Source organism: Amborella trichopoda, chromosome 2 (genome assembly GCF_054954075.1).
Source record: "Amborella trichopoda isolate Santa Cruz 75 chromosome 2, AtrichopodaSantaCruz75HAP2 v2.0, whole genome shotgun sequence".
NCBI lineage: Eukaryota > Viridiplantae > Streptophyta > Magnoliopsida > Amborellales > Amborellaceae > Amborella > Amborella trichopoda.
In genome coordinates, this window is record NC_142337.1 from 51,494,199 (window position 1) to 51,506,543 (window position 12,345).

Genomic DNA, 12,345 nt, shown 5'->3' on the forward strand with positions numbered 1-12,345 from the left:
GCAATCCTATATTTTTCAATCCCTGGAAAAGTCAATCTTGGAATTGAAATTTACTGGAACTGACATTTCTTAGAATACGGTGTATGCTTTTCGAATCACTTTAAGGGCCGTTTGCATTCCTATATTTTTCAATCCTAGGAAAAATTAATTTTGGAATTGAAATTTATTGGAATTGACATTTCCTAAAATATGGTGAATGCTTTTTGGATCGCAGTAGAAATCGAGAAAATATAAATTCCCTGTTTAGATTGCTTGGAATATATTTTTTTTGAAAATATAAATCTTTTCTCTCTCTCTGAAAATTTTGAAATAGTTTCTCTCTCTAATACTTTAATACAATTTCTTTCAAGAACTTAAAATTTGAAATAGCCTCTCTCTAAAAAAAAATTGAGATAGATTCTCTCTATAAAAATTTTATATACTCCATCACTAAAATTTGATGTAGTTTCTCTCTCTAAAATTTTGAGATACTTCCTCTCTCTAAAATTAAAAATTGGAGATAGTTTTTTTCCATAAAAATTTTGAGATAGTTTCTCTCTCTAAACAATTATAAGTAGTTTCTCTCTCTAAATATGATATAGTTTTTCTCTCTAAAATTTTAAGGTACTTTCTGTATCTAAAACTCAAAACTTGAGATAGTTTCTTTCTAAAAAATTTAAAATAGTTTCTCTCTCTAATAATTTTTAGTTAGTTTCTCACTATAAAATTTGATATAGTTACTCTCTCTAAAATTTAAGACGTTTTCTCTTTCTAAAACTTAATTTTTAAGATAATTTCTCTCTCTAAAATTTTCATGTAGTTACTCCGTCTAAAATTTTAATATACTTTCTCTCTCTAAAACTTAAAATTTGGTATAGTTTCTCTATCTAAATTTTTGTAAATAGTTTTTCTCTTTAAAAATGTTAGGTACTTTCTCTATCTAAAATTTGATATAGTTTCTCTCTCTAAAGTTTTAAGATATTTTCTCTCTAAAACTTAAAATTTGAGATAGTTTCTTTCTCTAAAATTTTCATGTAGTTTCTCTCTCTAGAATTTTAATATACTTTTTCTCTCTTAAACTTAAAATTTAAGGTAGTTTCTCTATCTATTTTTTTTTAAATAGTTTCTATCTCTAAAAATTTCAAGTACTTTCTCCATCTAAAATTTAATATAGTTTCTCTCTCTAAAGTTTTAAGATATTTTATCTCTCTAAAACTTAAGATTTGAGATAGTTTCTCTCTTTAAAAATTTTCAGGTAGTTTTCCTATCTATATAATTTCTAATCTCTAAAACTTTAATATGTCCTTATTAAAACTTAAAATTTGAGATAATTTCTCTCTCTCTATATGTTTTGAGATATTTCTCTCTAAAATGTTTTAAATAGTTCTTCTCTCTAAAATTTCATATAGTTTCTCTCTCTAAAAATTTTGGATACTTTCTCTCTCTAAAACTTAAGATTTGATATAGTTTCTCCATCTAAAATGTTAATATGGTCTCTCTACAACTTTAAATTTGAGATAGTTTCTCACTCTAACAATTTTAGATAATTTCTTTCTTAAAAAAATTCATACATTTTCTCTAATCTAAAAAATTTGTATATTTTTTCTCTCTAAAATTTGATATGGTTTTCCTCTCTAAAATTTTAATATGTTTTCTCTCTCTAAAATTTGATATAATGTTACGTTGATTTTATTTTATTTTTTATCTTCAGCAGCAAATGGGCCATTTTCATGAAATGTCAATTCCAATTAGTTTGGTAAAATTGAGATATTCAAAATTTAAGCTTAAAATAAGCATTCAGGAATCCCATATAAATCTCAATTCCAATGAAAATGTCAATTCTAAACGAACCAAACGTAATTGCCCCAGAAAAATGACTCCTAAAAATCTAAATCCAATGAGCCAAATTAGCCCTTAGAGCAAGGAGGGTACCTTAAACAAACTTCACTTGAAATTAAGCCATGGTCAAACGCATGACACCTAACATTCAATTAGAGTAGGGACTTCTAAGGTACTTACCCCTAAGTCTAATTCAATCGCCATATATTTCTAAAATAAATACATTATAGGAAATCTAATACAAAAAGGAAAGTCCTTCTTTTAATATACACTCTATTTTTATCAAAATTAAAATGTCTTCCATGTAGATTATGTCACATTTTAAAGATTATTAATATTAATTTTATTAGAAACGTAGCCCTTAATCTTTAAGTTATGAAGTTTTATTAAAAAATAGAAATTTTCCTCCTGTAAATTTTAACAACGATAATGGAAAAGATACGTACCTCCTCCTAGTAAAAAGAACCTCATCGTTGCACAACTCACATTTGGCATGTCTGGGGCTGGGCCCGGGAGAGGCCAGCCGTGGCCCTAGTCCCCATAAGGTCGGCCCTCAAAGAGGCCCCGACATTAGCATGGTCCTAGTGCTATCAAGGCCAGGCCGAACGAGGCTGGGCTTGGCCAGGCAGGCAGAACAAGGCCGGATTTGGCCCAGGCCTATGGCACAACTCCTAGTTTTTATTGGCCAGGCCCACTAGGCCGGGTTGCACGGCCCATTGCCACCCCCAAAAACCTATTGTGCCTTACACATCAAAAATCATAATGCATGCCCGAAAGCTCATATTCAGCCATGAGGGCGCACCAAAACCCAGCTAAAGCCCATTTTCCATTGTTGTTTAGGCCTTATCTTTTTCTATTGGATAGAAGCTAGACCTCTCTCTTTTTTATTTTAAGAGTTACTTGTTAACAGCTATACCACCCTTTTGCAAAGACGGCGTCGCATTAATAAAACCGAGTACTTGCATGTAAACTATAAATGGAAACTATCAACCCTTTTGGCAAGAGATGAATGATGATATTTACCAAATTTCCTACATGTTAAAAAGAGTCATCTAAAAGCTACCAAATTGCTAGGGATTTGGTCAAATTAAAATCCATCCGATCATCAATAAAATTGTTGTATTAAATTTAAGGGAAACAAAAAAGAAAATAACAATAGTTTAAAAATATAAAATATGTTAAAAAAAATAAAGTTGGCTAACTTTGTATTGGCTAATCTGACTTGTCAAACTAGTTATAAATTGATTATAACTACTTTTCCTAAACATTGGTTTTTTTTTAAAAGACCCCCCACTTGGGAACTAAGAACCATCCTACCCAAGATATGCAAATAATTAGTTAAATATGAAATAAAGGATTATAATCATAAATCAAGTATGGGAGTAAAAAAAAAACCACAATAACACAAATGTTTATATGGTTCACATCAAGTATACCACGTCCATAGTTTCAACAAGACAAAATTCACTATCACGATGAAGATTACAGTTTTTTTTTACAAGAGATATATACCTCTCTCCAAACATTCGCAAAACTCCTCACTATCTTACCCCAGCTTACCTGGCTGAAACACCACCAATCAACTTCCGTTTTCATGCTACACTATCTTTGGAAAGAGAACCTCTAGAGTGATCAAGAGACTTCCACTTTCTAATTGTTGAAAAACAAAAAAAAAGACTTCCATTTTTCTAAGAAGCCATGTCTCTCTCTTGGGGACCTGTCTCCTTCCTGGAGATCAGATTCTTTCCCATGCCCTCAAAGGGTAACCCAGTGGATGAGTATTATGTCAGCTACCAGGGTTTCTTGCTTGTTCTCCAAAAAGAAACCATTTTCCCTTTTTTTTTCCCAAAAACCATAGTGCCATCCTTTTTTTGAGGAAATATAAGTGTGTTGATCTATCCATCATCAAACCTAACATTTTTTGCTTTAGACCAGACTAACTAAAGCTTCAATCAATAGTCTGATTGATCAAAGAGGCTGGTAGATCGATGAACACTTGAAAATCTTGAAAATTGACTAGATAATGCATTACAAGATGTACTATTTCTAATATTTGAGTCCATTTTTTTAAGTCCATTTTTTTAACCGTCCATGTATCTAACTCTTCAGAGGAACCTGAGACTCTTCACACCAAGAAATTGAACCCCCAAAAGATTCAGACAGGTTGTGACTAATGATCAGAATTACAGGCTTATGTGAAACAAGAAGATCAATTGATGGGTACCTTAACAATCAGAGAAACCATACTATTCACAGCTTGTCTTCGTCTTCCCAACAGTATACGATTGCAGGAAAAGGAAGCTCTTGTTGAGAGCTCCATCACTGAAATGGGTCTTCAAGATTGTGCAGATACTATGGTTGGGAGTTGGTTTTAAAAAGGAATAAGTGGGGGTGAAAAGAGGAGGCTGAGCATAGCTTTGGAAATACTCACGAAGCCCAAACTTCTGTTTCTTGATGAACCCACAAGCAGATTAGACAGGTGGACTTGGTCAGAGCTCCTCTAACTTAAGGACTGAATGATTGTGGCTATAGCTCCATCTGTGGTCATTGGTAGAATACTCTTTGTGGTACCGAGAATTATCTAACTTTTATTGAAGGCTAGAAAGAGCAAGAGGACCAGGATTTTCATGAGAGAAAGAAAGAGAGGGGGTCATGTTTTATTTTATTTTTTATTTATTTATTTTTTAAATAAAAATTTATTTCTTATTTATTTGATTGTCAAAAAAAATGTTTTATTTTGATGCATATTATATGGGATAAAGAGCAGAGTTTCAGTTTGACTGTTTTCCTATTTGAATGTGAAACTTTGATGTGTACTTCTATAACACGAACCAGTTAAAACACTGAGGACCCAATATCCTCGCAGTGGATCCAGTGCATTCTATGTACCAGGGATTTTCAAAAGTGAGGAAACTACCCTCTTTCTCCTAATTGTCTGCTTTCTCCTTTATTCACATCATTTACAGTTTATTTCATTTTTGGTCCTGTCATATCTAGTCATACTCAAGTTTGTCCCTTAACATATAATTCAATGTCCTACTTCTCATTTCATCTCTCCTCTTCATTTTCATGGATTTTTTCAACACAAACAACATAATCCAATCTATGGTGTATTTCAGAAAGCATTCAGTTAGTCTCCCGGTTCCATGGTCAGGATTCTCTAACTTGAGTTTTTAAACCTCAGTTCAACAGCCCTTTTTGTGATGGGGAAGCTCCATAATTTAGCAAGGGAAGGTTGCACCATTGTAGCCTCAGTGCATCAGCCAAGTATTGAAATTTTTTAGCTCTTTGACAGCTTATACTTGCTCTCTGGAGGGAGGACTATTTATTTTTGGCCCGGCTTCGGAGACATGCAAGATTGCAACACATGCAGTAAAAGAAATAACAGGAAAAAAAAGTAAATATTATTATAGACACGGGAAAGAAATAATTGGAAGGCATAATAATTCAATCATATGGTCATATTCTAATTTTGCAATCTTCTTTGAAATGGTCATATGTTAGAGGCCCTTGACATTGAAAAATTAATAGTATCTTATATGATTGGGTATGCTCTGGTCATTTCTAGCAGTGTTAAAGGGTAGCACTTGAAAGTGAGGAAAGGCCTTGGCATGCCGCCCGGGCCAGGGCAGGCCACTTTGGATGCTCCTAGCACCTTGGCCAAGGCACCTGCCTAGGTTGCTTTGTGTGTGTGTATGCAGGTGCCTGCACATGTGCGCTGTACTCGGTGTATGTGTGCATTGTGTATAAGAGAGTATATTTTGTATGCATGCTGAAGTATGAGAGAGAGAGAAAAAGCATTACATGTTTTTATTTTGTTGTGCACTTTTCTCTCTCTCTAAAAATAGGGCGTCATGGTAGAAGCACCCACCGTCCCCCAAACGCCCTTTTCTTGGGCCACGTCAAGAAGTGCCCAAACAGCCAAGACGTCCTGGCCATCTAGGAGCCTCCTTCTTCTGCCTTCTAGAACATTGATTTCTAGACAAGTATGGGAGGCACTTTATATATATATATATATATATATATATATATATATAGAAAAACACTACGCAACACCTATAGATGAAAATGAAAAGTAATTTCACCTACTCTTATTACCGTATAAAGTTCATCGCGCAGTCACGATTGTCCGGTAGAATGATCTGAAATTTGGAGCGTGTATTTATCAAAAATAGGGGAATCTTCGAAAAAATATAAAAATATATTTTACATAGAAAAAATTGACCAAAATACCCCCTAAACTTTTTGGGGATATTTTGGTCAATTTGTTTTTCAAGGATAATTTTTTTTATATTTTTATTAGATGCACCTCAATAAGATGTACATACCCTCCAATTTCAAGTCATTCTGATTTGTAAAAAAAAATGAAAAATGAAACACTACTGTACAATCGTGACTGCACGATGAACTTTGGACGGTGATGGGGTAGGCAAAATCACTATTCATTTTCGCCTAAAGGCGTTGCATAGTGTTTTATATATATATATATATATATATATATGATATTCTAAACTTCACAACTTTTCAAATTACAAATGTTCAAGATAGAGAGAGTTATGAAGGGTGAATTTTTTAATTTTGTTGTCTACTTTTTAAAAAAAGTTACTTTTGTGGGGCAAATTTGTAAATATTATTACAAGACGAAGGGTATTTTTGTCATCTCTATAAGGGGTAAAATTGAAATTTTAACTAAAGGATAATGGCACTCTACAAACAAAGTTCCAAGACACTAACTTTCAAAATACCATTGTAGTTTTGTAAAAATTTCAAAATTGCCTTTACTTAATGGTAAACTAACTTGAACTTTTGTATTTTGAGGGGTTGTTAACTCTAGACAAACCTTATATATATATATATATATATATATATATATATATATATATATATATATATATATATATATATATATATATATATATATATATATATATATATATATGAAAAAAGCTCCCAACAAGCTTGACACCTATAATGAATAGTAATATAGGTGGAATCCTAGCAGTCAGATCTTCATCGGATGGTCCAAAATATATATCACTATCTAAATTGTAATTTTTTTCTGGAAATTGGATAGTGATAAAATTTTGGGCATGTATACTAAAAAAAACGATGCACAGAAAAAAATATAAAAAAAATATTTTCTAAAACATATAATGACCAAAATGTCCTTGAAAATGATGGGGGTGATTTGGCCGTTTTAAATTCTTGAGAGTATTTGTTTTATATTTTTATATAGTGCACGCTGGTGTCAAGTATATATGTCCAAAATTTCATCATGATCCGATTTTTATAAAAAAAAATTAAAATTTCCACCTGATGAAGATCTGACGGCTGGAATTCCATGTATATTACTATTCATTAACTTTGAAACTATTTAGTGAATATTTTTATATAAATCAAATTAAATCTAATGAAGTTCCACTGAAGATTTTATACCAGATTGTTGGTACAAAGATTTATATTTTTGCTTATGAGCACGTAGATAAATGGTTGAATACTTGAATGTGCGACTCAGGTTGGACGGATTCAAAGGGCCCACAGCGGAAACAACTATTGGTGAAGCGATCACCATGCTAATGAACTCTTACAGCAATTCTCAGTATTGTATGGCTGCAAAAGAGATTGTAATCAAGATAAACAAAGAGGTAAAGCAACCTTTTTTATTCCTCTTTTGCCAGGTGAGTATAAGCTCAATGTTTTAATTTGGTTAAACAAAACGTACAAGGAATTCATTGTACTAGTATACACAAACCAAAATTTTAAAAAGAAAAAATAAATAAAATATATGGGAAGTTCTATAGGATGCTATAAGAACAGTCATGCTTTATGGGAAAACATTGGGCTGTTAAAAAACAACATATTCATAGGCTGTGTAGCTGAGATGAGGATGTTGAGATAGATGAGTGGTAAAAAGAAAGGACAGAATTCAGAATGAATAAGTACGAGGAAACTTAGGGGTGAAAAGTAAGCTTAAATGGGCTGATCATGTTAATTGTAGACCTAATACAACACCGGTTAGAAAGGACGATTTGGTTTAAGTAGAAGGCTCTAAAGGGTAAGGGGAAGACCCAAAAGAACATAAAAGGAAGTAGTTAGAAGAGATATGGATGAAAGTAGTGAGAAGCGATATGCTGACTTATGGTCTGACTGAGGGCATTACTCATGGTGGAACGTGATTCTTGTAGTGGCCTCAAATAATTGGGATAAGGCTCAGATGATGATGATGATTGGTATCATTGGAACGTCTAATATAAGAACCACCCCAAATTAGGCTGGCTAAAGTACTACATTAGGTTTTGCTTCAGGGCTTGTAGGCCAAGCCATAAGTGTTGCAATGCAAATTTAAAGTTTAAATCCCATCTTACTTAACAATTGAAAGCAAAAAAAACAACATAAGGCCAGAATACCTACATAAATATTACAGGAGCTATGAAAACTTGGAATTTCAGAATAGAGCTTGTAGCTGTCAAAATTTCTCTATATGATCATTTCATGCCAGCTGCTTGCTCAAGGCATGTTACTTCCTTCAGTTATCTGGTATTTTAAATACCAGGGGCTCAGATATTTATTTAGGAACAAAAATATAGGACAATGCTCACCTTTTTAGGGTTCAAAGTTTCACAAGCATCTGATCAATTTATGTAGGTGTTACACATGTTATTTTGATATTTCCACCCAAATAGATCAATGCAAATTTCTTTTTTTTAGGCAACTATTGTTCTCTAAACGATTATCTTTCCTCAAATTTGGTGCAGAAAAGGAGTGCACTAGAATCAAGAGGAAGTGAAGCTAGTTGTCTAATGCAGTGCTTCATCTTAACCAGAGGATCTTTCTTCAACATGTACAGAGATATTGGCTATTATTGGTTGAGGCTCACATGCTACATCATTGTCACAATTGCCATTGGGATGATATACTTCAATGTGGGAAAAGGCCACACCTCTATTATGATAAGTACCAATAAGCATATGGTAACAACTATATATGTTATTCACCTATACTAGATTTGATCTTTTTTCTGAATACCCAACATAATCTTCAGTTTTTTATGTAATTTGTGATCGTACTTACTGATTTTACATTTCTTTTGTGCTGATTTATGGTTCTTATATCATACTCTAGAAGTGCACTAAATTCTTATTCATCTTTTGGTCTTATCCTGATCCATGCTTCTATGGAATTTATTGAAGCAACCCAGTAACGGATATTCTCAATCTCTAATTGTCTCCTTAAAATCTCGATGCAAGTATCTCCTTAAAAGTTTGTCCCTCTAGTTTTTCTTAAAAATGAACGTAACAACCTGTCTTTTCAAACTAGTCGACTGCCTTAAAACTTTCTTTGATTTTAACTCTTCTGCTTGGACATTCTCAATCCCTGTTTGTCTCCTTAAAATCTCACTGCAAATATCTCCTAAAAAATATTCTCTAGTTTTTCTCAAAAATGAAGAAAACAACCTCTCTTTTCAAACTAGTCAACTGCCTCAAACTTTGTTTGATTTAACCAGTCTGCCCCTACATACAGTATCTTAGTCTTTTAGCTTCTCTTTGGCAAGTTCGCTCTCAATAATGAAACTGATATATATATATATATATATATATATATATATATATATATATATATATATATATATATATATATATATATACTAACTTTATGACTGGATTAAGTAATAGATGAATTCAGAAATCTGCATGAAAGATCACTCCGCAAATGAAACATGGAACTGCAGCCTCTTATGTATGCCCAAACAGAAACACAACCAATCCTAAGAAAAATTCTCAACCCCTATGACTATAAGAGATGGTGTTGCATAATAGCTTCCTCAGTTTTGACAACTATTTATCCAAACCAATCTAACAAATCATGGCAACTGCAGCAGGCCCGAACTTCGAGCATTTCATTCATCTTATACATTATCACTTTCATGTCTATTGGAGGATTTCCATCATTTGGCGAAGATATGAAGGTCAGTCAAAATATTCCGTCAGCATAAAGAATTTCATATGATTTTTTTTTTTAGTATTTACTATTGAATTTTAATGTACAGCCCTACTTAGTTGAGAAAAAAAAAAATAGCATTTGATCAGTCACGACCTTGAGTTGTACTTCTAATTCTTTTGAAAATTAAGCGTTACTGATGTCTCTGTTTCTCATGTCTAATGCCCTTGGTGGCCAACATAGAGTGGCTACCATGCACCTATTGTAACCTTTTTCTTGACTAAAATTTTGTTTCTTTCATTAGTTATGTACAGTGCTCTAATCCTCTGATAGAAACTTTCAGGTATTCGAACGAGAGAAGCAAAATGGGCACTATGGTGTCATATCCTTTATTATTGGGAACACTCTCTCATCCACACCATTTCTGATATTGATAAGCTTCTTATCAGGGAGCATTTGCTATTTGGATGGCTGGCCTCCATTCAGGCTTTATCCATTACATCTACTTTCTCTTGTTCCTTTTTGCCAGTGTTTCAATAGCAGAAAGCCTTATGATGGTCATATCTAGCATTGTCCCCAGCTTTTTCACGGGCATAATTATGTCAGCATGTATCCAGGTAACATATGTCCTGACACAAGGGAGTATATAGCATACAAGGGCCATGACTGCTACACTTACCCTTTCCGTAAACTGAAATATACACATAATACAGACACACACACATTAAGTTTTAACATTATGTTTTATGGAGCTAACATGTTCCAGTTTTCTTCATGCAACAGGGAGCTTTCATTCTAGTTTCAGGTTACTTCAGGCTTCAAAGTAACATTCCAAAGCCTATTTTGTGATACCCTATAACATTCATCAGTTTTCACTTTTGGGCATTACAGGTAAGGTAAAAGATGTATCCATTTATCACACACATACACATGCATGATAAGGAGAGACTATAACATAATGCTAGTGAAGTCATACTTTAAAGAGGAAGAGTCAAACTAGTATTCATTGACTTCTGGAATCTAGGGACTGTACCAGAATGATCTTAAAGGCCACGTATTTGATAATTCAGCAGCAAATCTTCCAAGGATGAGCAGCGATGAGATTCTTCAGTATATGTTTCAGATAGACTCAAAGAGATCTAAATGGTTGAATCTCTGTGCTATGTTTGTCATGTTGTTCATATACCGCTTCTTGTTCGTCGGGTGATCAGTACTCGTGAGGGCAAGCACCCAGTATCACAGGATACCTCAAGAGGAGTAAGTTGTGAAGGAAATTTTAAAGATTCAGTATCTCTATTCTCAGTAGACATACATACATACATGTGTGTGAAAGTCTGAGAGAGAGCAAGAGAGAGGGAGAACATATGAGCGTAATGCAATATTGAATATTTGCAAGCCTCTATTGAACAGAGTTATATACAGGGTCCAAATGGTAGTATTTTTTTCTCATCGATAAAAATTATTAATTCCCAACCATAATTTGATTCTATAAAGTAAAATAAAAAAATTCATAACAATCTTTCAGCCATGATGGACCTATAGCTATCTTTTGGGATGACCAATTAACAGAGAAAGGGCACCATATGTGTGTTCATTTGTATAACAATAGAGCATCATCAGCTCCTTGGGCAGGACTTCACGTTAGAATTATGTGTCTTCGCCAGCCGTTGCTGTCTACAAAATGAATCTGGTTTTCATCTTTGATTAATACAGATAAAATGAAATAAAGGGCAAATAACCTATCTAGCACGAATATATGCTCCCACAGAGCAAATTGTACATTTTTTCCCTTGGGTAAAATCCTAACTAGGAGTACTTGTAGGAACCCAAAGTTTGGGGGTTTGACCTCAAAAGAAAAAACAAAAACTATTGAATATGCATCCTGGACTGGCCTAAAAGAATCACAATCTAGGAATGTAGGCATGCCATCCAATTTTTGGACGACCAGGTCTAGGTATTTAGATATTCAAAGTTGCCCTCTTTTTTCTTGTTTTTTTGTGGTCGAGAAGTACTCATCTTGAGATTCTAAAGTGGATCCCAAAGCTTCGGATGAAGAATTTTCTCCTGCAGGAGCATAGTATACGTTCATAACCTTACTAGTAAATACATGCCATATATGCGTGAATACTGAAAATTGTGCACCTTAAGAAATTAAGGACAGGAAGCATAGTATATGTGGATTGCGTTCATAAGCTAAGTAGTAAATACATGTCATACTGAAGATTGTGTAGCTTGAGAAATCAAGGACATGCATAATATCCATTAAAGCTACAAGTGAAAGTATAACCTTCAGCAGGAATACAAAAAGATATTATAATGCATATCCCTTCATGATGAACACAAAAACACAAATTATTTAATGATATATTTGGTGACCCAATTTACATGTGTTCCACACTGCCATTTTACAATTGAACTTACATTACAGTATGAGACTCTTTATTTATAAACCTTTTTATAAACTAAGGCAAGGCATATTGTAGGGAAAATGTTATTTTACATGGCTGGTGTTTAGAGACTTCTAGTTATGAAAAATATGGAGGTTTTGCTGGCTAGTGGCTTCTGAAAACTCCCTAAACCTGCATTTTT

At 33.4% G+C, this 12,345-nt stretch overlaps 1 pseudogene; it reads left to right on the forward strand.

The window, feature by feature from the left end:
* The first annotated feature begins 7,304 nt into the window (after positions 1-7,304).
* LOC105420451 (ABC transporter G family member 11-like) lies at positions 7,305-11,287 on the forward strand (annotated as a pseudogene).
* Positions 11,288-12,345: the final 1,058 nt, after the last annotated feature.